General features: G+C 38.2%; 1 protein-coding gene across 1 annotated transcript in view; it reads right to left on the minus strand.

The window, feature by feature from the left end:
• Positions 1–24,507, minus strand: part of Nos (Nitric oxide synthase) — a 248,348-nt gene that overhangs the window by 222,965 nt on the left and 876 nt on the right. The gene's annotated exons all lie outside the window — the stretch shown is intronic.

The raw sequence follows: 24,507 nt of genomic DNA on the forward strand, positions 1-24,507 counted from the left end.
TACTCTGTGATAAGACCATTTTGGATTCATTATCATGAACAAGAAAAACAGTATCAATATTTTCCATGATCTTGTGATATTATTTTTTTAATCTAAGTACCCCTCTTTCTCTTTGCATGACATTGTATTTAAATCTAATAAAGGGCTTTCCCGATTGCGTAATGGTAACGTGGTCGCCTTGTAATCAAGCGCCCCTGGATTCGATTCCCCGTTGTTCGGACTCCGCTATAAATTATAAATCCAATCTAGATTAGCCTATCTGTACACAAAGTGGACTTGAAACGAAATCTCAAACATCTAATAAAGTCTTCCTTCTTCCTAAACACCAAACGTTCCGTTTTTACCTAACTCGTCTTGTTTCTAATATAATGCAAGTTGTTTACATGCCTAATAACTAGTCTGTCGGCTCAGCTTTTACATATACAGGATGTCGCAGTACAATATACACTTCCAAAGGGTGTAGAAGACATCAAGATGAACGAGTAGGCATCATAACATTTTGCTTCCGAAGGCCTCCTTCATACGCTACGAGTCCGCTAAAAACGGCAATATTTATCCTGTATGTATGCAACCGTGCGGCGACACTTATCCACTGTTGCCACTGACAGTTATATTTTCTGTACGGAAACTACATTTTTTTTAATACACTATGGACAGACTGTGTAACCAGTTAACGCAAGGACGTGTGAATATCTCTGCTCAAAACTTACGAAACCTTCCATTAATGAAAAAATGTTCGTTTATCTTGTTTTCTAACTTAATAGGCAGTTTTTTCATTGCAGCGTCGAGGTTTTTCCATCTTACGCCTTGAGCTTCATGTCACTTTAGCCACTTTAATATCAACTATCATGTTATCCTCTTCTTCCCTGGATCCTATCCCCGTGAACGATTCCTTCCAGTGTGGAGTGTAAAGGGTAACACTTTCATAAGACACCCAAATGGCAACATCCCTTTCTCGTAGTACCCTGGACTGCTTTTTGCAGACTTGCAAGGCTCTGGCGTCTTGTCTCACTACCACTATAATCCACCGTAAGGCTTATGTTGTGTCGTACATATATGTTTGTGATTGTCCATTCATGCATTTCATCTTACCACCATCATCCTCATCTTCGCGATTATCCAAAAGTAACAGAAAAGCGAAGTAAATCAATCAGTCGATCAATTTCATCCAGTGTGTCTTTTATCAGGCAGTGTCCCAGTCAATTTGATTTTCTTACTTGATCACTTCTTGCTCTTCTCTTACCAACTTCCTCTAACATAGTTTTGTTTCCTACTTTGCCTGTTCATTCCAAACTCTCCATTCTTAAGCAATGGCCACATTTCTAAAGTTTCTAACTTCTTCTTAGAGTCCAGGTTTCGGCTCTACTAGGTACACAAAACACTTTATTTGTCCCTTTCTTAGTTGCTTGTTCAAAGGACCACAAAACACACTTCTTCTATTAAAGGCTTAAAACAGGATATATAGCACTTGGATGGATGGTGTGATATATGTGTGATTTAAGGAGGAGAGGTTGTTTAAAAATTACGACTTTACAAGCATTTCTACTATCATGATGCTCGTACTTTTTCCATAACGTACAATTGCTTTCGAAATTTTTCCGACAAAAAAATAAATAACAGTGGCAACCATGCATTTGTACTGAATGGCTGCATGCGCCCAGTGTATGACGTACTTCGAGATATCGTGTCCTGGAAACGATGCCATAACGAGCAAAATGTTGTCAAGTAAAAATATTATTCTTGATGTTCTCTAAACGCTGGGAAAGTTTGACGCGCAACAGTTCATTATTTCTAGTTTGGAATTTGCTCATGAAGGATATTTGCAAAAACAGGTTTCTGTATATCGTGTCCCAGCTAAGTGTAGAGCAGGGCCTCGTATAGCAGAAGAGGACGAGGAGGGAAATCGAGTAGTGAAAGTGCAGCGTTGCCAACCGTATGGTCATTACCGTACATGTACAGAAATGTCATGGCACGTACGGCCCAGACCTTAGTCCGTACGCTAAATGTACTGCTTGTCAAAATTTTCACTTGCTGTTTAATCCCTAATATTTCCCTAAGAAATCATTAAACAAAGCGTACGGACCTGGAGACAAAGATACGGCTCGTTTGCCATGTGCGTACGGTATTATCGGTTTCCAAAGTTTGCAACGCTGACAGAGCAGGGAAATCGGGTAACTCCAGTCGTCCATTACGCAATCCCGTTTCTCTCACTGTCCATTTGTTACGTTCCCCGGTTTATTCTCAATAGATCTACTTACTTTTATTCCTCTACGGCGAGCATGAGACTTATCAGCCTACTACGCCCCTCAGGTTGTGGGAAAACAGATAAGGGTATGTTTACGTAAACCTTACTAACTCTCGCACACCAAAAATATATATAGATGTCAGTTAATGTTAATATATTACACTTGCACTCGCAATTAAACTCCTTATTACAAACAAAAATTGTATTAAGATCATAATTGTTCTTGACTACACAAATTAACACATTCACATTTCCAAAATCACTTCCATCATCGAGCAACATTTATAATATCTCTCACCTAACAACTGCCAATCAAATGTTTAAGGTTAGTCCATAACCATAACAGACTACCCAATTGAACAAAACAAATTATGTCATCATAGGCATTTAACATATTAAACACTTAAAATGATACAATAAGTGGGTGCGTTTCACATTGGTGGAGCTGTCTCGCGTCACTTCTTGCGCATAGACTTGTTCTCGTTCTTCTGGTCTACAGTTAGCTGGTACAGGATTTAGTTTCATGGCAGATGAAGATCGAACACTGATCCTGATCTTATATCGACATGTTTAGAAGTCGTCGACAGGTTACGAGGAAAGTTAATTCTGCTTTCAATGGCCATATCCTTTTCCTCTTACGGTCACTTTTCACAATGCAAAGTCAATAGAGAAGCGTATGTTGGAAGTCCTACGTCCACTAAGGCGAAAGCAGCTGAAGTGATTTATCGATTGAAGTGCAGGTGTATTGGGCATCACTGAAATCCGCGATATACAAGGAAGCTATGTTTTAGATATGTTTATCAATGCCTGAAGTACACACACAAAGTAAATAGTATTCGTTGTTCATGTGTTTCTGCACATGCTTGTTCAGAATAAATGTTCTCAGATTCCAGAACCTTGGAGGTACATTCTGTTCCGGGAATCTATGGAGCAAATAAACGAAAACAAATACTTCTACGCAAATACCGTAGAACTCAACAAATTAACGCCCAAGGGGGGAGTGAGTGCATGGAGGGGAAAATGCAGAGATACAGCTACTAGCCGCTTGCAGCAGCGCTCACTGCAGATTCTGGAGACTGAGTGTATCTACGGTACAGAAAACAGACGGCCTTCGAAGAATCGAGACGATACAATCATCAGTGTCGGAAACTCTCGGACTTATGGTACGATACTGAAATTTAAAATTACATTACTACTTGACTTTTTTCCAGAAGTACTAAACGCTGATTATTTAGATATATGTCATATACTTCATTTGTTGTAATTGCAAATTATTTCAATAGCGCAACAGTGAACCTATTAGGCTCTGTTAAAGATAACATTTCGTTATTAAGAAAAGTCAGTTCCCTCAATCACCTGTAGGCCTATTAGCTATAAATCTGTGTGCAGTAGCGCTGTATGTATTATGCATTCCATATTATGTATTTCGAGACTCCAGACAAGACGGCTATGAAGAAAACAAGGTTTGGCCTTCGAGACCAAGAACAAGTCTAGACGAGACCGGGAACGAAATAAACTTCCTTACACAAGAGAGAAGATGTGAATCTGACAAGTTTGGTCTTGTCTTGCTGCAACATCATCTATACTGATTGTCATTTTTCTTTTGACGTTCATTTACCCAATTGGAACTTCTTGCGTTTAACTTTTTTTCCTGTGTGGAGCAATCGAAATGACGAGGATGAATGATGATTAGACGAAAATGAATATACGAAGACCCATGCCCGGAACCTTCCGAGTTTTTTAATTGATCTCTCAACTTACTGAGCTTCCGAAACGATTTCCCCAATTCGAAATAAACAAAAATTAAGATTAATTTAATGTATATAAAACCTTTGATGGCTTCACATCAAGGGAGTTTGGACTGATATGGAACAATGACTAACCCTTGAAATGTTCTTTGTACGTAGGTGAAACGACTCGTTTTAGAACAACCATATTATTGTTTAGATGCAAATTATTGTTCACAAACTGCCTGTGCACTTAAAAAAGTACATTATCTTGTAACTGATTAAGTATTTTCAATGGACACTCAAAACCAATCATCCACTTTAATGTAACATTTCCCATAAAGGCATGTACAGTAGATTAGTCCACTATATGATTTACCGTACAGCTTGTAACATAATGTAAAACTTGAATGGATATGTTAGTGCAAGTGTAAATTTTTGACGCCCACGACAATTTCCGATTGTTCGTTAATTTAGTGGTAGTAAACAAACATAATGGCAAATCTCGTCTTACGAAGTAACTAATTTTATTTTCATTTTAATACTTGATGATTTGATAAATTTCCTTGAGTTTACCGACAGGTATGTAGTTCTCGATCCTAATAAAATTACTTTGCTTACTGTTACAGGAATGCTGAAAATTGATAGTTTCAAATATGAATGCTCCATATTGTATGGCAATCAAGCAATTCAATTGTTTTGAACAGAGTTTTCAACTACCAATGGTCTGTGTCTTCGCATTTCACCTTTTGTGAAGGTGAGAGGCGGGAGTGAGTTAATGCAAATCATTGCCTACCGTAAGAATTTGAATGTTTGCATGGTATGCTGTTTTGTGAAAGTTGATCTCAATGTTAATGACAACGATTTTTCATTAGCGTTGAATAATAAGTGGACCTTATTCATAGTTTTCTTTGTCCATTCTAACACTCTTTTTCGAGGAAATATCCTCTTCTCTTTCAGTTGAACGTTTCTTGGGGCAACAGATCTATACTATTTATTCATTTATTCCAAAAGTAATATGAGGATATCAACAGTAAAAAATGAAAAATAATGTAAAAAGACACACACAAGGAGAAAAAGAGTAACAATAACAAAAAGTTTAAGACCACTATTGTTAATTGTTCAACCGATAGATACACAGTAGTAGTTTGGAGATATGGAAGTCTTGAGGATAATGTAATGAATTGTAGACGATTTGTAGCCTATAAAGAAGTGGCCTTTGATTTAACCCTTAATTGGCCGTTGTATCTTGTGGGATACACTGCATTCGATGCGTTCTTAAACGATCTCTGCGCTTGAGTTGAGCAAATGGGCAGTGTGGATCGTGAGATACGTGCATTTAGATGATTCTACTCGTGTGCCATCTGTTGGATGTTTGTAGAACTGCATGCACAGTTGCATGGAGAGGAACATGGCATCTTGCAGCAGGAGCTCTAACAATGGGGTGGTAAGTTTATTTCTTATTGACCTATTTTTATTTTGTTTTGTAAGACGTGAGCATGAAATAAATGTGTATTGAAGTTATTAGAAAACTTCTAATAGTTAGAATACTTGAAATTGTTACCAAGTACGTTGTGAGCCAGTTCTTTCTTTGTGTGTATCTACAGGGATACATTGCCCAAAAAAGGACACTTTCACCTTATTACATTCTGTGCAAATACAGAAGGAAATACATGTAGGATGCATGTTCTCTTGAGCATTCTGTGTACTCTACCATTGCTTTTGCTCATTATAAATGTCGTATTTTATGTTGTTGTAATTTGAAGGGTTATTTTCTAATATACAAATGGTTTTTTTTACATATGAAGATATGTAGAAATATAGTATCATTGTAAAAGAAATTGCATGGTGTCTCGTTCTTTTTTCTCGCTTTAGTGTCTCAATATTTTCTCTTTCGTTTTTACTAGAATATTATGACAGCACTTACGTTGACTCCACTTTGAACAACATGAATAGTTACACAATTTCTAAAATAATAATTTCCAATAGAGTATGTGCATTTGAATGAAATGGAAAATGTGTTGTCTGCATTTTACATTTGTTTTCATACAACTGCCTCTTCTTTCACAGGATATCACAATACCACCATGGAAGTTTTATGGTCACCATGGAATACTGGTTCCTCTTGGAAATCCAAATGTGTCAGATATTGGATCCTCATCTAGCGACGAGGATGATATTTCTTGCGATGACAGTGACATTGATCAAGATCATGCTCCACCACCACCAAAACTGTCATCTCTTGGTGAGGAACAAAGTTCCAGTGAGGATGAACTAACATCACCCTCACAGAGCAACAAAACTGACCAAATCGGAAGAGGGAAGAAGAAAGTAAAAGCACGAATTTGTGATAATTTCAGATAATGCCACATTTTATTTTCAAATTTGAAAATTGAAAACCAGTAAATGTACGTATCATGTGAAGAGATACATCAATTTTGACACAGGATGACTTTAGTGCATCTTGTATTTCTTTCAACGATTAGAAATTACAATTATCAAACATAAATGCAAACAATAACATCATTTCTTATTTCAATTTCATTTCCTCGAAAAGAAGAAAATCATTATCTACGATGACTCAAGAATTCGTTTCCAGATTCAAGCCGTGTTTCAGAGGTATTCTGTAGAATGCTATGAGCACATCTGTCAGATCCACAACACCCATGTGGACAGAATAAACTGTGACTCTGGCTAGCTCTTGTATATCCAAGGATTGTCGTGATGTCGAAGCAAAAGGAAGAAAAAAGTTTGAAAACATTGAAAACTTTCAGGATGGACATAGCTAATGGTCTCATTAACTCACATACAACAAAACGGGGAAGACCATCTCAAACAGACTTACCACAGAAATAAGTAAAGCATCGAATAGCACCACGTCCTTTCAAGATATAAGATATGACAGTGTTGGGCATTGGCCAAAAATTACAGAGAAAGGTCGTTGCATATTATGTCTGTAAAACATTATGTAATCGGTGATTGTAGCACATTATCATAACATAAAAATACTTAATTTTACGATTTCCTTCATTTTCTTGGTAAATATATTTTTGAATATTCATTATACTAACAAGGAAATGTGGAACGATTATATTTTATATGGTACGATTGTAATCATTGTATGAGTACCGTTTACCTCTGTATAATTACATGTATGTCTCTAATGGGCAATGTATCTCACAGGACACATTATATATCTCATTATGTAATACATAAATATGTAAAAATAAAATATTTTTGTCATAATTATACTGAAAACATAGCATGTATCCTATTAATTAATTTTTTTGAGCATGTCATAAATGTTTGCCCGTTTAAGGGTTAAGGATATCCTTGAAATTTATTGTGAAAGAAGTTATGGCATTTGCTCTTGGTAAGGAGGATCAGGAAATGAAAATGTGGCAAGCGTTCACCAATGAAGCGCTGTACAGATTAGAGATTTGATCCTCATTATAGCAACAACACAAGGTTAGGCAACGGGCCATTGGAGCCTCTAAACAGGAGCCAGGATGGGTCACTCCCCCATAAATGATCCGCCTTTGTCCTTCAATTTTTCAGGAAAAAATATATTTGCTTTCAATATATGGGTAGGCTATAATGGCATAATTACTACCATACTAAATACATCATTAACTTTTGAATTTCTGGGTATGTTTTTCTTCTGTGTACATCTAATCAGTCACGGACCTCCTTGGCGGGGTGGTTAGCAGGGGTCTCGGCTTCGAATTCCGTCCTGGGCATGGTTGACCTTTGTGAGTGCCCCTTCATCAATTTCATCATATTATCATCATCATCATCTTCCCGATTAGCCAGAAGTGACAGAAAAACGGGGTAATATAAAACTAAATCAATCAATCAATCAACATCTCATCAGTCACTGCCTCACTCCTCGATTATTTTTTTCTGGTGTGTCTACTGCGACGGAAACTGTGTTTCTACTGTGAAAACGTATTGTCACACTAGGAAACACTAGATAATGTTTTACTAATTTACGTACTAACTAATGCCTGAAAGTATTCGAAATGATAATAAGAAACCAGGGGAAACGACGGACTGTGTCCTTGTTAACTATCGGTATCTCAAAGGGTCCTCTACCTCTAGTTATAAAAGCAGAATCTGGTCGACTGGTAGATCTCACAAACAGTAGCACAACGCAACGAATCATAAATCAACTCATTTGGCCTCCTGTCTGGCCGTGAGAGACAACAATCGATCAGCAGTCAAAATTACAGTGAATTATCTACTTGCTGCGATTTCCATATTCTCCCCCCGCCCGTCAATTTGTCAGTCTGAACCATATCTGGATTTCCACTGGGTGACGTTAATCAAACTTTTGCTTTATTTACTGCATTTTTCTTGCTACCCAACCCTGGCGGTCGGGTATCGTGGTTTGCTACAGAGATTACGGCTTTGAGATCGAATTCTGATTAAGGCAATGAGATTTTATCGTGTTTGTTCCTTCGACTAATTTTTCAAATGCAGTTTCCCTTCGTCCATTCTCACGGAAAAAAAGGTACCATGGGAAGTGGAGTGCAAGTATATACTTGCTTGTTACTGTCGGATGCTTAAGAGTTATCGCAAAGATTTCAAAAACAAAAGCGGAATATTTGCTAAAACACTCAATTGTCAACTACACTTCCACGTAGTATACCCCAGTAAGAGTAACTACAATCTTGCAAGCCAACGAGGCTGTGGCGTCTGGATGCACAGTGACTGTAATCCTCTGTGAAGTTGTGTTGTCCTGTGTTTGTCCTTACGTATGATGAGTGCCCCTTTGCAGCCCCCGTTTTCAACTAGTGTCTGGAAATTTTATCCTCGAAGACAGTAAAGTTATACTTGTCGGTAAAGATTGAATTGATTGATTGAATTGCTTTATTTTACTTCGCTTTTTTTTGTGCCACGTTTTGGCTAATTTGCGAAGATGGGGATGAGTGATGATATGATGAAATTGATCAGTGGACACTCACAAACATCCATGCCCATGCCGGGATTCGAACCCAGGACCCCTGGTGTCGTAGCGCGATGTGTAACCACCACGGAACCGGCAGTTGTCGGTAAAGAGTCTATTACGGTATTAGTTTTAGAAATGGAGCGAAGAAGTTTTTACAGGACATATGTGGGTTAAGTCAAAAGTCATGGCAACTATTTTTTTTTCTCGTGAACAGGGGACAGCACGAAAAATCTAAGCTATACGTTTGAAAGTGTATGGAATGTAGTTTCGAGAGAAGCCACCAGATGAAGTCTGGATGAAGGAGACTCTCGTAGGGAAGAGGCAGAACACAGGACATTGGACAGCAGTGTTTTATTTTGGCAGTTGGCACACTGCCCCGTATGAAGGCCTCCACCCACCTCGGCACTGTTTGATAGGGCATGGCATGCATACCCAGTGTTTCCCGTAGCTCTGTATGGCATTCCCGTGCATTTCTGTCGTGGAGAACTGCTATTTTAACATACGAATGTTGCTCCTGCTTTATGACATCCATTTTCGAACGCTGTCACTCACCGACTGAATTTGGGTGCGTGTTTACTACCCCACCTTTGTTTACATACACAATTTGGTGGCTTCTCTCGAAAATAAATTCCATACACTTTCAAATGGATATCTTAGATTTTTCGTGTTGTCTGTTCCCTGTTTTCGAGAAACAAAATAGTTTCCATGACTTATGACTTAACCCTCGTGTTTTATTTTGTCTTCAATTTTGTTTTAGTTCAAGGCAGTGTGCGAGTTAACAGGGGGGGTACCTGGTATCCCCCACCCCAGCCCACAAAATTCCCAGCAAAATGAAATTATATTTATCACCAGGAATGTTTTACCCTCTTCAAGGAAAATAGAATTTAAAGCATAGTATACCATTTCTTAAATGTGTAGCAATCACAATTGCAAAATCATTAATGGTCTAGTTATCAAGAGATTTCCCTGACGAAAAGTATGCAGCCTTATAAGTAAGTACACCATTTTGAAACTGATCAATCTTACCGATCCAACACGCAGGAGGCTGTTTTGCACTTTAATTTTCAAGGATAGTGCTGATATTTTACATGTAAGTGTTCATCAGTAACTTACACGTAGGTTAGATGGACATGAACTTTCAACTTTGAAATAGAAATTTGGTCAAGTTTTCGGTGTCGTTCGAAAGCTCTTTCTGTGTATGAGTTGGGGTTTTCTTCAAACGTAAATGTTAATGGCCTAGGTACTTAGAACTGCCAGGCAATAGTTAATTACTGACTGGTAACATATGCAAATGTGCACACACAAATAAAACTTACCTCCCGAAGTGAAATCACTAATACTTTACTGAGTGGGTAAACAGAAAACCTAATAGGTACAGTGGTTAAAGTGCTTATTCGGGTAGTGTGTATGACTGGTTCAAATAGCCTATGTGCCCAAAATAGACATGCCTTGTAATCAAGGGATCCCGGGTTCGATACCCGGTGGAAGCACATGGCTCAGTGGTTCGGATCCCACATTAAACTGTAAGTCCAGTCCCGATTAGCCTTCCTTTCCATAAAGTGGTCTTAATACACCATATCAATCAATCAATCAACCATAATATGCATAAAAGAATCAATAAATCAATTTGGCCTCGCCTATGGCGCAGTGGTGCGTCGTTGCCTTGTAATCAAGAGGTCCCGGGTTCGATACCTGGTGGAGGAGCACAGTGGTTCTGATCCCAATTTAAAACTGTAGGTTCAGTCCCGATTAGCCTTACTGTGCACAAAGTGGACTTAAAACGTCAACTCAAACCAATATATCAATTTAACACTTGATTTGGCAAGTAATTCAATGCAATGCACCAATTTCTTTAAGAGTATATCTTAAACCAAGGCTTCTAACCGTGTGGTACGTCTTCGACAAATTGAGTCGGTAAAGCTGATTCAATGAAGAACCAACCTAAACAGTTTCCGACATAATGGCCCACAATGACGTGGTGTAGAAACAGGGGCGATAACGTAACGGACACCTCAAACTAGTCCCGTGGATCAATGGGACATCCATTGAAGCAGCCACAGGCATTGCCGCCGTCCAAATCTGTTTCAATTACACAGACTTACGGCGCTTTCTTGCGCTCCAAATCCCACGAACTGACGTCTAAGCACTTCTTGTATGCAGAGTTTGCATTGAATAGACTTCAGTGACTCAATCATATCAGGCGAGACGGGAAAGCGCGCAAAATACTTTGTCTTCCCTTGGACGAAGAAGGAGGCTTGCTTTGTAACGCGCGGACGGAGTTATCAAAATAAGGGCTCTATAAATCAACACTGTGGTGCTTCTTTTATTGAAGGTGGATGATATCATCACGATATCATGGTAATTATGACTTTAACAAGAGATCGAACTTCCATGATACTGGTAGTGTCATTGCCAAGATGTCAAATCGTAGAAGACTGCACGCATCAGGCCCGTAGCGAGGAATAGACTAGGGGGATGAAGATTACGGCGCCGTGCACAGAAGGCGACATGCAAAACTTTTAAAAAAAATTACAACAAATTAATATTTTGTAAATTTGACATAAAATAATGTGAAATTCATAGTTTATAACGATCTTATTTTTTCAAGGAGAGTTGAATATTTTTTTTAATTACTGTATAAATATTTCTACGGAAAACACACAACGTATTGTGTGTTCAGCTGTTAGAGTAAAACCTCGTTAATTCGTACCCCGATAAGCCGGACTTCGCTTAATCCAGACATGCACAAGAGCCCCCCCCCCCAAAAAAAGCAGATTCCAAAGTTTTTAATGTGGCTATAGGTCAAGATGAGAACTTCCCAAAGAAAAGGCAGTCACCCACTGATGAAATTCTGTTTTCCGCAGACTTTGTACTGTAGTGTATTTAGGCCTATGCCCTTTAAATACACCATAATAAACGTGTTTTGTTGGTATAAACGGAGTTTTAATGCACTTTCTACTGTTCTTTTAGGTTATTTCAGTTAATCCGGACTTTGGTTAAACCGGTCAACTTAAACCAATTAGTCCGAATTAACGAGGTTTTACCGTATTCTTAACCATTTTCCCCTTCTTTTACTTGTAGACTTACATTCTGGCAACACACTGTTGGAATTTTCTGTTCTCCAAACTAGTAGTAATAGTATGTTTTTAAAGATGTTCTTCAGGCACTTAGACATAACTGAAATATTCTCAAACAAACTTTAAGAGAAAAAAATATATCAGAAATGCAAACTACGAATCTTTATATACAACCTATATGTTTCTTAATGTTTTTTTTATTTTCTTCATTTCAAAACTTGTGGGCTGTAAATATCAAAAACCACGTTACAAAAAAAAATATATATTGAACGCACAAAAAAAAGTGCTTGGTAGCGCGGGGAGGGACGCCACAATCTTTCTGCCCGCCCCCCCCCCCACGCCTTTCTCTCTCTCTCTCTCTCTCTCTGACACACACGCATACAGTGTTTTCACACAGTTTTCAGTAACAGTATAGATATTCTTTAAGGATCGTGCCATTACAAAAGGCAATAGGGGTTATTTCTGACTGAGGAAACTGACTAATCGGTTGTTGTCAAAGGCAAATGACATTGCAAGACTGAAAAAATAGCATTCTTGCGTTCAGTGGCGTGCCCAGGATTTTCGAAAGGGAGGGGTTACGTACACTATTTTTGGTAGTCATCCCTATTTTTCCAGCTTTTTCTACATTTGACGTTCTTTTTTTTTTAGGAATACTGGGCCAAAGGTGGGGGGGTTATAACCCCCACCAACCCCCCCCCTTGGGCACGCCACTTTCATTCATTTTGTTTCAAAATATTGTTCACATAGCATTAGTATATTAGAATCTTCAATTTTCAAATAATAATAATAACAAGCGTGGCGAGTCTGTTGATTTTCATAAAACGTGTGTGGAATAATACAGGAAAAATGGTACGATTCGATACGATTTGTTAGCAGTATTTGTTGATTACCAACAAAAGACATACAGAAGAAAACTCTCTTTGAAATCAGAGTTGATTTTCTTACAAATGCAAAACAAAGAACTCTATAATGGGTGGTTTCCACGGTCTTCAACCTAGGGACTTTGGTCAAGCTCATACCCTCTGTTCACCGTTGGTCCCTAACTTTATGTGATGAGGTTGTTGCCGAACTTTCGAAGAAGCTACGGCTGAAATTAAAATAAGCGTAAATAACCTTTAAGCAACCAATATGTATTGCACTACACGTCACATTGTCTCGTCCCAAGTGTGAAAAAAATGTGAAGGAAGGTCAGGTTTGGCCATATCCACTGTCACCTCAATGCCAACCAAATTGTGAGTTCGATTCATAAAATTCCCTTGTGCGTTCTATCCACCTGATTTTGACACGACACAACGGTGGGCTGAAGGAAAGAGTTTCTAAAATTGTAAATGGTAAAAAGGTTCGTTTGTAGAAGTTTTTTTTTTGGGGGGGGGGGCCTTGGTCGACAGTTTTTGGATGAACTACAAAAAAAAACTATTTTACAGGTTCATTGAATAACTTCATGAAAAGTTAATGTTTTCGAAATGGAGAACGAAATGCAAACACGTTGTTTTGTATGTCAACACAAGTAAAACTTATAATAGAGCAATTTTAATAGCATTTTCCTAACTTGCTAAACCAAATTATCTCTGATTTTTTTCTTTTTCTTTTTAGGTACAGTTTTACACTGCCTGCCTCATTCATAATTCACTCCTCACAAAAAGTTTGGAATGTTGTTATAGTAGGCAATAGGTGATAGAGTGACATATGTCGGCGAAAACAATAGAACGTCCAGAAGACAAGCAGATATCATGTGTTGTTGCATTTCAAGGCTGTGCCTATCACCTAATGCTTAGTATAACAATAATCCAAACTTTTTGTGAGGAGTGTATATTTCCCACCTTTGGAGCACAAGCATTTAAACAAGATTTAGACGTAAGGGCACCCTTGTTCACGAAGCAAGTATCGTTTCGTGCGAAGGCGTAACTTCGAGTTAATAAGGGGTTTTAGATTTATAATTTTTTACCTCCTGAGACCTGCTGAGGTTCCACGTTCTGCTTGATTATAATTAGGCTGCTATTTCGTGCTTTCAAACTTCACCAATGCCTAATTGCTTCAAAATTTACAGTATGAACAATACTCATCATCAAGAAATCTCGTAAACTATTTTAAGCATTTGTTATTTGTTAAGACACAGCGAAGATTTATCTCTACTCACTGTTTATTGTGTTTTTATTCACTATCTTATCACTGGTATTTTGAAATGTGTTGCGATCATTAACAAAAATGTGTGTTATTACGCGTCAGATTGTTAAATTTAAATGCGTCCTACTTAGCCTATTGTGACAAGTTATTACAAGCGCGATTATTAATAGTTGTAAGTAGTGCCGGTGGTGGCAGCAGCGTTTCTGTTTATGTTTAGTTGTTTTTCACTTAAAGTTAAGCTTTTTAATATTTGTGACATTGTTTCACATGTGCCACGATATTCACAAGATTATGAAGCGATTTTTTTTTACTTTTAAAGAAATGAATTGCAAAACTGAGATACTCTTGAAACGCTATAAATACGTAATTGTCTGACTGACACCAAATCATATCCCCTTCTGCTCAAGAATTGCAACACGGTTCACTCTGAATTTCAGAAATTGCCATGTTATTTCTCAGGCTGTCCGTTTATGGAAGTTGTAAGTCGGCTCTGTGGTACAGTTTTCATTGTCCGCGTCCGGTATTGAGAATGTTCGTTCGTGAGGAATAATTTGAGTTTTTGTTTTATGTCCACTTTATGCACAGAGAGGCTAATCGGGACTGAACCTACAGTTTAAAGTGTGATCCGATCCACCATGTGTCTGCACCGGGTATTTAAGAAGTAAATTCTGTCATGTATTTCTGTTAGGGAATAAAAAAAACTGCCTGTTATTTAAAAATGTCCGTTAGGATAAACTTTACTTTATAAGAAAATAATGGTGACGGTGGTGTGTATTGTTCCCATAAAATGCCTTGCTTACACAAGAATCCAGCAATGGATTTCATTCTCCACACAACAATAAATAATTAAATAAATAAATAACAATAATACCCCGTACACTGCCACATATATGCAATATGTAGAGGCACATATTCCTGGGCTGTGTTACCTTCCCAGAGGCAGAGCTGCATGCCACCAGGCGCGTCCCCAGGTTGCGGATAGGGGAACGGCCAGCAGATATGTTAGCTAGCTGGAAACAGTCGCGGAGAAGCAGCAGCAGGATTGGAGGAGGCAGTGAGAAGTGGGGTGGCATACTGCAAGGCTCCGAAGAAAATCCTGCGATGTGGCGAGGAGAGCCGCCACTAAATAAGCTCAGCTACTGCTACCTTGCAGTAAGGGGAGAGATCCCCAAAGGTTAAGGGAAGGAAACCCCTAACAGAAAACCAAGGGCGGGAGGAGCTCAATAGGCGCAGAGAAGCCAATCTTCCTAAGGAAAACAATCCTAAAGAAAAGTTCTTGTCCTCCAAAGTATGGGGGTTGGGCGCGAGACCAGCACCATAAAAATACCACCCGCTAAAAATTCTCAACAAGGAAAAGCCGGACAGATTCATGGATGCCGAAAAAAGCATGTTAAAAGGACTAGGAATACGTTAAACATAGGAACTTGGAATGTAATGACACTCCTGAAGTCAGGAAAGATGCAAGAATTGTCTGAACAAATAAAGAAAACACAAATTGAAATAGTAGCTTTGCAAGAAACTAGATGGAGTGGATATGGTGTAATAAACAAAAATGACTATACAGTATTCTATAGTGGGACAAGAGGTACAAGAGGACTGGCTGGTACAGGTTTTATTGTACAAAAAAGAATACAAAATCGCATAATGGGATTTGTGCCTTACAACGAAAGATTATGTAAACTGAGAATTAAGGTTAAGTATAATAATATAACGCTAATCAACACATATGCACCAACTGAAGATAAAGAAGAAGAAATAAAAGAAAACTTCTATGAAAATATTCAAAATATGATAGACTGTGTTCCAAAAAGTGATGTAATGATTATATTAGGAGATTTTAATGCGAAGCTGTTAAAAGAACAAATAGATAGTAAAATATCAGGTAGGCACACATTACATGATGTAACAAGTAAGAATGGAGAAATATTGTGCGAATTTGCAGCTGCAAATAACCTGATGGTTATAAGCAACCAATTCCAGCATAAACGAATACTTAAAGGAACGTGGATATCACCTGACCAAAGTACTATTAATCAGATAGACCCTGGTTTTGATTAACAGCAGCAAAACGGATCTGATAAATGATATAAGATCTTTAACAGTCCCAAATATTGACTCTGACCATATATTGGTGCGAGTAATCCTAAAACCGATATCCCTCCAATGTATAAGATAAAATCCTCGCCAAATAGCAAATGGGATAAATCAAACCTGCATAACCCGAAAAAAATGAAGGAATAGAGCAATATTACATGAAACATTGAAAAATCTCCAGGAAAGCAAAGATGTTAATGAAGAATGGGGTAACATACAAACTGCGATAAATGAAGCAGCTAAAGAAATTATACAAAAAGGAAGAAAAATCACCAAAAATGAATGGTAGGATGAATATTGCAGAAGGATTGTTCAAGAAAAGAACGAAGCAAGAAAGAGAGCAATGCAAATAAAGACCAGGGCCAGACAAGAAATATATAATATAAAAAGGAAAGAAGCTAATAAATGTGTATAAAAGAAATGGTTCACTGATAAAATAAGACAAATTGAAATGAATTATAAGAAAAATGAGACAAGAAAATTTTTCAAAGAGATGCATTCCTTAAACTACAGCAAACAGTATCGCCCATGATGTGTAATGATACAGAAGGTAACATCATCTCAGAAAAAGCACTAGTCCTAAATAGATGGAAGGAATACTTTAGAAACATTCTTAATAATAATAACTACAGGTATGCAGGCACCAATATAACAGAATGACAATAATCAACAAGAACTACATCCTCCATCGTGGAATGAAATAACCCACATAATACAAAATCTAGAAACAAAAAAGTGCAGGATCAGACAGTATCCCTCCAGAATTAATTAAAAATGGAGGGAGAACATTGAAACATAAGTTGCACAAGCTGATATTAAGTGTATGGAATGACGAAAAGTTACCAACTCAATGGAATGAAGGTATAGTGCGCCCAATTTTCAAAAAGGGAGATAGATTAGTTTGTGATAATTACAGGCCAATTACACTCCTAAACATTGCATATAAAATACTGGCTATAATACTAAATAAAGGACTATTGGAAAGCACTGAATACAAATTTGACGAATATCAAATGGGATTCCGAGCCAACAGATCAACTATAGATAATATTTTCATAGTAAGACAGATTTTTGAAAGAAGCTATGAATATAATAATATTAGACTCTATAACTTGTTTATAGATTTTACCCATGCATTTGACTCAGTGCACAGGAACAAAGTAATAGATGCTTTAAAATCATAATAAGTATCATCTAAACTAATTAGACTAATTATGTTAAACTTAACTAACAATAAAGGAAGAGTAAAAATAAACAGAGAACTAAGTGAAGAATTCTAAGTAGAGTGTGGAGTCAAGCAAGGTGATCCCTTATCTGCAACTCTGTTTAGTATAGTGATAGAAACAGATGGAATTGAGAGGAAACATATCAACAAGATTAAAACAATGTATTGCATATGCCGATGACATCATTATAACAGCAAGGACAAAAAAGACATTAATAGAAACATTTGAACAACTAAAAAAATGAAGCTTTGAAAATGGGTCGCGTAACTAATATGAAGAAAACTAAATATCTCAGATGTGTAAAAGGTAAAAGCAAATTACAAGACCTAATTATAAACGAAGAGAGAATAGAAGAGAGCTTTCAAATATCTTGGATCAGTTGTAAATGGCGACTACACAATTGAAAAAGAAATTAAAGAGATAATTATTCTAGGTAATAAAGCATATTTCGCCAACTTAGCTCTATTTAAGAGCAACTAATATCTAAATCTGCGAAACTGAGACTTTATCATAACATAATAAGACCCGTAACCACATATGCATGCGAAACTTGGACCCTCAAAGACTCCTGTAAACAGAAACTCTCAATATTTGAAAGGAAAATCTTAAGAATTTATGGACCTCTGAAAGAACCTGATGGAAATTGGAGAATACAAACCAACGAAGAACTCAACAAGTTAATCAGGAATGAAAATATCATAAATTTCACAAAATCACAAAGACTAAGATGGTTTTGGCACGTAAATAAAATGTCTGATGAAAGATTAGTAAGAGAAATATATAAATGGAAACCTCTTGGGACACGATGGGAAGATGAAATAATTAAAGATTTGAAAGACATGAAAGTAAAGAATTGGACGAAGAGCATCCAGGATAGGAAAAAGTGGAGAAATGTTGTTGAGAAGGCCAAAACTTTCAACAAGAAGAGGCACATATTTTTGGAAAATAAAAAAGCAAAATGTCAGTACAAAATCAGTCAATTTCGGGTTCAAAGGCTGTAAATAAAAACAAAATTTCGCTGTTATAGCGGTGAAAAAGTGGTATATAAAATTATATTTTGGTTTTAAAAATGTGGATATAATCCCAAATTTGATTTAAAAACTGCACTTACTTTACAAAATAAACATATCCCTTCTAATAGCACATTTATATCGTTACCAGAATATTAAGTTTATTCCTGTATAAGGTGTTCATTTTTGCTTCTCAAATATTTACAGCAGAATTAATAAGTTTTCCGTGGATTGCATAACTCACAGGATAATCATTACTTCAGAAAATGTCACATCGTTGAAAAAATCGTGTTTAAGAGTCTATTTTGCATTTTGCATTTTGCAGTTCACTTCGTGACAAAACAGGGTAGGAAAATGCACCTCACACCTTTCAGAAACATGAAAAATTAACATTACAATGTGTTATTTTGTGTTTTAGTCAAAAACAGAGTATGCATGCCTCTAGCAATATGAGATTTCTATTTAATTCGTATTCATGGTTATGTTCATATTATTCAAGTGTCGTAAACGTCATCGTTCTTGGATCCTCGTCACAGCATTCTTCAACCGAAAGAAAATGAAACATTTCCAAGCGCAGAACTGTTGTTAGTAAACATCACCTCAACTAGAAGATTGTCTGTGACTAATAGCTAACACAATAGAATTCCTAAGCAATTCCTGACGACCCTTGCGTTATGGAGAAAGCTTTCAATGTTTCTACCAACGCCCCATCGCCTATTCAGCGACTCAATGAGCATACCTTTTAGAGCATAAGAAGCGTGAAGAAGTAAAGTCGAAGTGACGAGTTTAGAGTTGCTTTTTCTCGCCAACTATGAATTGTTGCTCGTAGTCAACTTTATGCACAGATAGGCTAATCTGGACTGGACCTACAGTTTAAAGTGGGTTCCGAACCTTTTTGCCATGTGCTTCCACCGAGTATCGAAGCCGGTACCCCTTGCTTACAAGGCGGCGACGTTACCACTAGAGGTGCAAGGGGTGACACTTCCACGTAGTACACGGAATTGTCAACCTCACTTCCACGTAGTACACCCTGGAATGCATTTCGCAGACTAACGAGGCTGTGGCGTCTGGACTTACGGCCAGTATAATCCTTGTTGGGCTGTGTGTGTGTGTGTGTGTGTATGTGTGTTGTCCTTAGGAGTGCTGAGTGTCCCTTTACAGCCACAGCTTTTAACGCAAGAAATAATGTTTTACTCCAGCATTATAGTTATGTCATATTACTTATATTTTAATTATGGTAAGGGCCTGCAGCTCGTATAATGTGAGGGGATGCAAAATAGCCATAGTGCTGACGCACCGAAAATTACAAATTCAATCAATCAATCAACATTACCACTACACTATCTGGAAGGCCTCTCCAACTATGAAAATAAGTTACTTTAAAAGCATAGTAAAAAAAAGTAAAGTGCTCCCCTGTGCTTTGCGCCACGCCATGAAGTCGTACTGGGGGTGTGGGGTTAGGGCCCCACACTTTCTTGATCTCGGCCGAGCTGGGGGTGATGTGATCAGCACCACGCCCCTGTCCGCCTTTACCCTCCCCAGAGTTTCCCCCAGGTACCCACTTTATACGGCGCTGGGTGGGCGCCAGAGCCGCTTGAACAGGTTCGAAAAGTCCCTGTTCTACCCCGCCGGAGATCGAACCCGGGTCTCTCGCATGGTAGTCAGACGCCCTAACGACCGCGGCTTCATACTTTAAAAACATAGTCTAATAGTAATTGTGGTGTACTTTTGTGTGTGTTTTTATCAGTGTCTGCGATTAGGGGGGTAGGGGGCAGTTACCCCCACTTTTTGCTCCCGCACTATGGACTTTTAATGCCTTGTCCACCAAGAAAAAGTAAACTGTCCCTGACCCCCCCCCCTTCCAGGTTTGGCACCCAATCTCCGCTACTGGTTTTTTATTATTTATTTATTTATTTATTGCCACAGTTTGTTAATGGTGATGAATAAGAGAGGGCTCAAATTTATTTTTAAAATTGATTGATTGATTGATTGAGTTGGTGTTTTAAGTCCACTTTATGCACAGTAAGGCTAATCGGGACTGGACCTACAGTTTACAGTGGGATCCGAACCACAATGAGCCTCCACCGGGTATCGAACCCGGGACCCCTTGATTACAAGGCGACGACGCTACCACTGCGCCATCGGGGAGGCCAAATTGATTTTTAAAAAAGCGCACGCTAGGAGTTGATCCTGGTACAGAGATCGTTGGTCAACAACTACGATATGTGTGTGTATGCAGGCTGACGATGCTTTGGCGCCTTGAATGGCGTTGTGTGTTGTTCTTATACGCGCTGAGTGCACCTGTAAATCCACAGATTTTGTAATAGGTATGGGTATTTAAATACGTATATACCGCAGCAACTTTTCTTGTTTTTAATATTTCTAAGCGATTAATTTCATCGGTGGCCCAGCAAGTTGAGTGATCGACTGGGAATTTGACCACCAAAGTTTTCGGGTACGAGTTCACGTCTGAGTGACCTTTCATTAATTTCATCTAATCATTATCTCTTTTAAGTTACGAAACGTTCTTATCCTTGTATATAGCGATGGGTGCAAATGATGCAACGTGTTGACGGACCCGAACATTTTGCTTTCAATCAAATCACATCGTTTAAGAGTAGCTTTAAAGGTTGGTGCACAAACCGACACGGACTTTGAAAGATGAAGACGAGAACAAGACTTTGTGTCCGAGAATGTCTTGTTCGAGACTTTGGATTAGGCCTATATCATATTTAAAGTACTTACTTATAGCAATACTTTACTACGTGACTTTACTACACATGCTATAGCTGATATCTTGCTTGTGGTAATTAGACCTACATAATGAATCCACTGGCGTACGAAAGCCGGAATTGAAGGGGCTGTAGCTACTCCTCCCCGAAATCATGAGAAAATCAAAATTCTCTAATAAAAACAGAAAAGAACTGGGTGAAAACCGAAGTGGTTACAACTTTCAAAACGGAGGTTCAAAATGGTAACTGCGTTGCTTACCCCGTTCTAGACCCCCCCCCCAAAAAATAGTCCTGCATACACTAGTGAGCGAATCAATATTAATGATATAGTTGTAAGGCTATGCTGCGTGGTTTGTATACTTCAAAGTTTCAGAATGTAAATAATATGGGAATTCGATGCTAGGTTGTCTCAATTTTATTTATCCGTCTCTCGCTAGTTAGACAAGTGTTCTATTTCACTGTGGTAGCTTGACCAGGAATTAAGACATTGTGTTGGTTATGAAAAAGGTTTCCAATCTTTCGAAACCAACAACAGCTCTGAAAATCTTGGAGACTTCTTCAGTTCGAGGAACCTCTTAACGAATAAACTTGTTGACAAGAAGCACTATACAACCATTGTGAAGTAAACGTGTGTTCTCCTTGTCGACCAGAAAGAAATTCTTCCGCAGGAATTCATTTACAATGAAAGAAAAACAATATTGTTTAGTACATTGGCTTTCTAGAACATCTGCAATTCCACCACTTTATATGAAACCTTGTCATTGAAGTAGCGGTGCCAGTGTTTAAATCGCGGGGTTGGTAAGGCCGTTGCTCCAACAGCGCCGCGGTGAGCAGCGGAAGTGAAAGGAGGGCAAGCCTTGTACGCACATTCAGATATCTTGGCGCTACTATACCGTGAGAGACTCTTGCCCCCAAGAGTTCTGCACCACTGGGAATTCCATTACCCAACATAACAATGCAGCAGCCTACACGATCATCAAAGTGAAGCGATCCGCGACAAGACAGCGGCCCTCACCCTTCCTATTATCCTGATTTGGACATTTGTGACTTTTTCATATTCGCTCGAATCAAGAATAAATAACGGCAAGAACAAATACAGTAAAACCTCGTTAATCCGGACCTCGATAAGCAGGACTTCGCTTAATCCGAACAGGCAAAAAAAAAGCAGAATGCAAAGTTTTAAATGTGGATAGAAGTCAACAATCGCCGGGCACATCATCATAATATGAGTATCGCGTATGTACGTACTGCATTGTCGTATTGTTTTACATTTTACTGTACTGTATAGTGTATTTAAGCCTATGCCCTTTAAATACACCATAATAAACGTGTTTTGTTGCTATAAACGGAGTTTTAATGCACTTTCTACTGTTCTTTTAGGTTATTTCAGTTAATCCGGACTTTCGTTAAACCGGTCAACTTATCCCCCTCATTAGTCCGCATTAACGAGGTTTCACTGTATTTAGATTTTGCATTTTTTAAGAGTTGTACAGTGTGAAGAATAGGGTGTTCCAACAATGGTAAAATCACTGAGAATATTGTCTCAACTCTTGTGTGGATTACTTTGAGATTGTAGTGGCCACTGAAAATGAAGTTAGTCACTTGTATGGGGAAAATTCGAATTTTTTTTAGTATCTCATTTAACTAAGTAACTCCATGTCGAAACAATCCTTTGAGAGCTGCCAAGTGGCTTTTCGTTGGGTGACGCGTGGTCAACGAATAGAGTCCCATCGCCGTTGTTTTCTGGCTTTCAAGACCGCAGTCTACTACCTCCTCATTTCAAGAAGTTTCCAAATTGTACTCACGATGCAGGGTCAACGCCGACATTTTTTCGAGCTCCCACCGGGTATCGAACCCGAGACCGCTTGCACCAAAGGCGAGAGTAATGACCATTTGGCTACGCAGGAGCCCACGTACCTGGGCAAAACTTATTTTAAGGCGAAAAGTGAGAGTATCGCACCAAGTAGGCCTATACAAATAATATTTCAATATCCTCGGAATGGGCACCGAGAATCACACCACATTGCACAAGAGAATATGAATTTCTCCCCATGTTGCAAGTGGAAGTGGTTTTTTTAGTTGGTTATTAATAGAGCTCAGAAGTTGAAGACTTATAAATTGCCAAAAAAAAGACCTATAAAAATACTTAAAAATATCAAAAAAGGACCTCAAAACGGAAAAAAGGACGTATAAATGTGATCCAAATTAATTAATAACTTCCGTTTCAATTATATATTTCATGAATAAAAAAATACAAAATTCTGGTATATTTTTCATAATTTGAAAAATCATATTTGAAAAACCACATATTTGGCCTAACCACACTAGGGTTACAGAAACAGGACTTCGGAAACCTTACCTCAGTTGGCATTGCAGTATATCACAATAGTCATATCCAGGTTCTTAGCTGTAAAGAATCGTCGGTTTACAGACAGCACGTTGCGAAACATCGAGAAACTTCTCTCCACATGGACGGATGTTAAGGGTGCATACTTGAAGCTAGTGAAATCTCGTGGTGAAAAGAAAATCCTCTTCAAAAACACTCACATCAAAATTTTCTCCTTTCAATATTTCACTTATCTTGCACATAATTTGATACCCCTGGTTCTTTTCAAGCGCTAGTTTCATTTTTTTTTTTAAAAAAAAACGTAGTGGAAAGAAGGTGAAGTTGCAAGCCAAAAATAAGCCACCTTTTTCTGGCCTACAATGACCCAAAATGAACATATATTATGTTGGGCCTCGTCTTTGGACACTAGGAAAAAAGGGATCTTTCCTCAACTTCCGAGCTCTAGTTATTAACTAGATACGATCTGCAAAAGTATGATGAATAATTATTTACTCCCATGTATTCCTTATGGATCAACAACTTCAAGTTACGGCTAATCAAATGGGAAGTTTCGACAGTTTCTAACGCAAAAAAAAATCTCCAACCTGTCCTGTTCCCGTTCATATGTTTTTCTACGCCATCGGGAGTTTGATATTCCCAAAAAAGCAAGTAAAATAATACTCCCATAAGCGTAATGCTAGGTGTTCTACCCCTCCTACAACCACGAAACGCGCAGACCTCTGTTTCTCCAGCTCGGTGCGGGAAAAGTCCTGTGGGGAAACAGCAGTTTCGCGCAGGGTTCTTAAAGGTCTCGGAAACCATAAAATCTAATAACTTCTATTGAGTTCGGTAACCGGACCGGAACCATTTTCTCGCACAATTTAAATTCGGTCCAAGTTGCGTATTGTTTCATTGAAAAAAGGTTCCTGGACCGTATTCAAATTGATCCGGAAAAAAGGTTGCTGGACCTTAAGTAATACTGTACAGATAAACAA

This window comes from Lepisma saccharinum, chromosome 9, assembly GCF_977018435.1.
Source record: "Lepisma saccharinum chromosome 9, izLepSacc3.1, whole genome shotgun sequence".
Taxonomy (NCBI): domain Eukaryota; kingdom Metazoa; phylum Arthropoda; class Insecta; order Zygentoma; family Lepismatidae; genus Lepisma; species Lepisma saccharinum.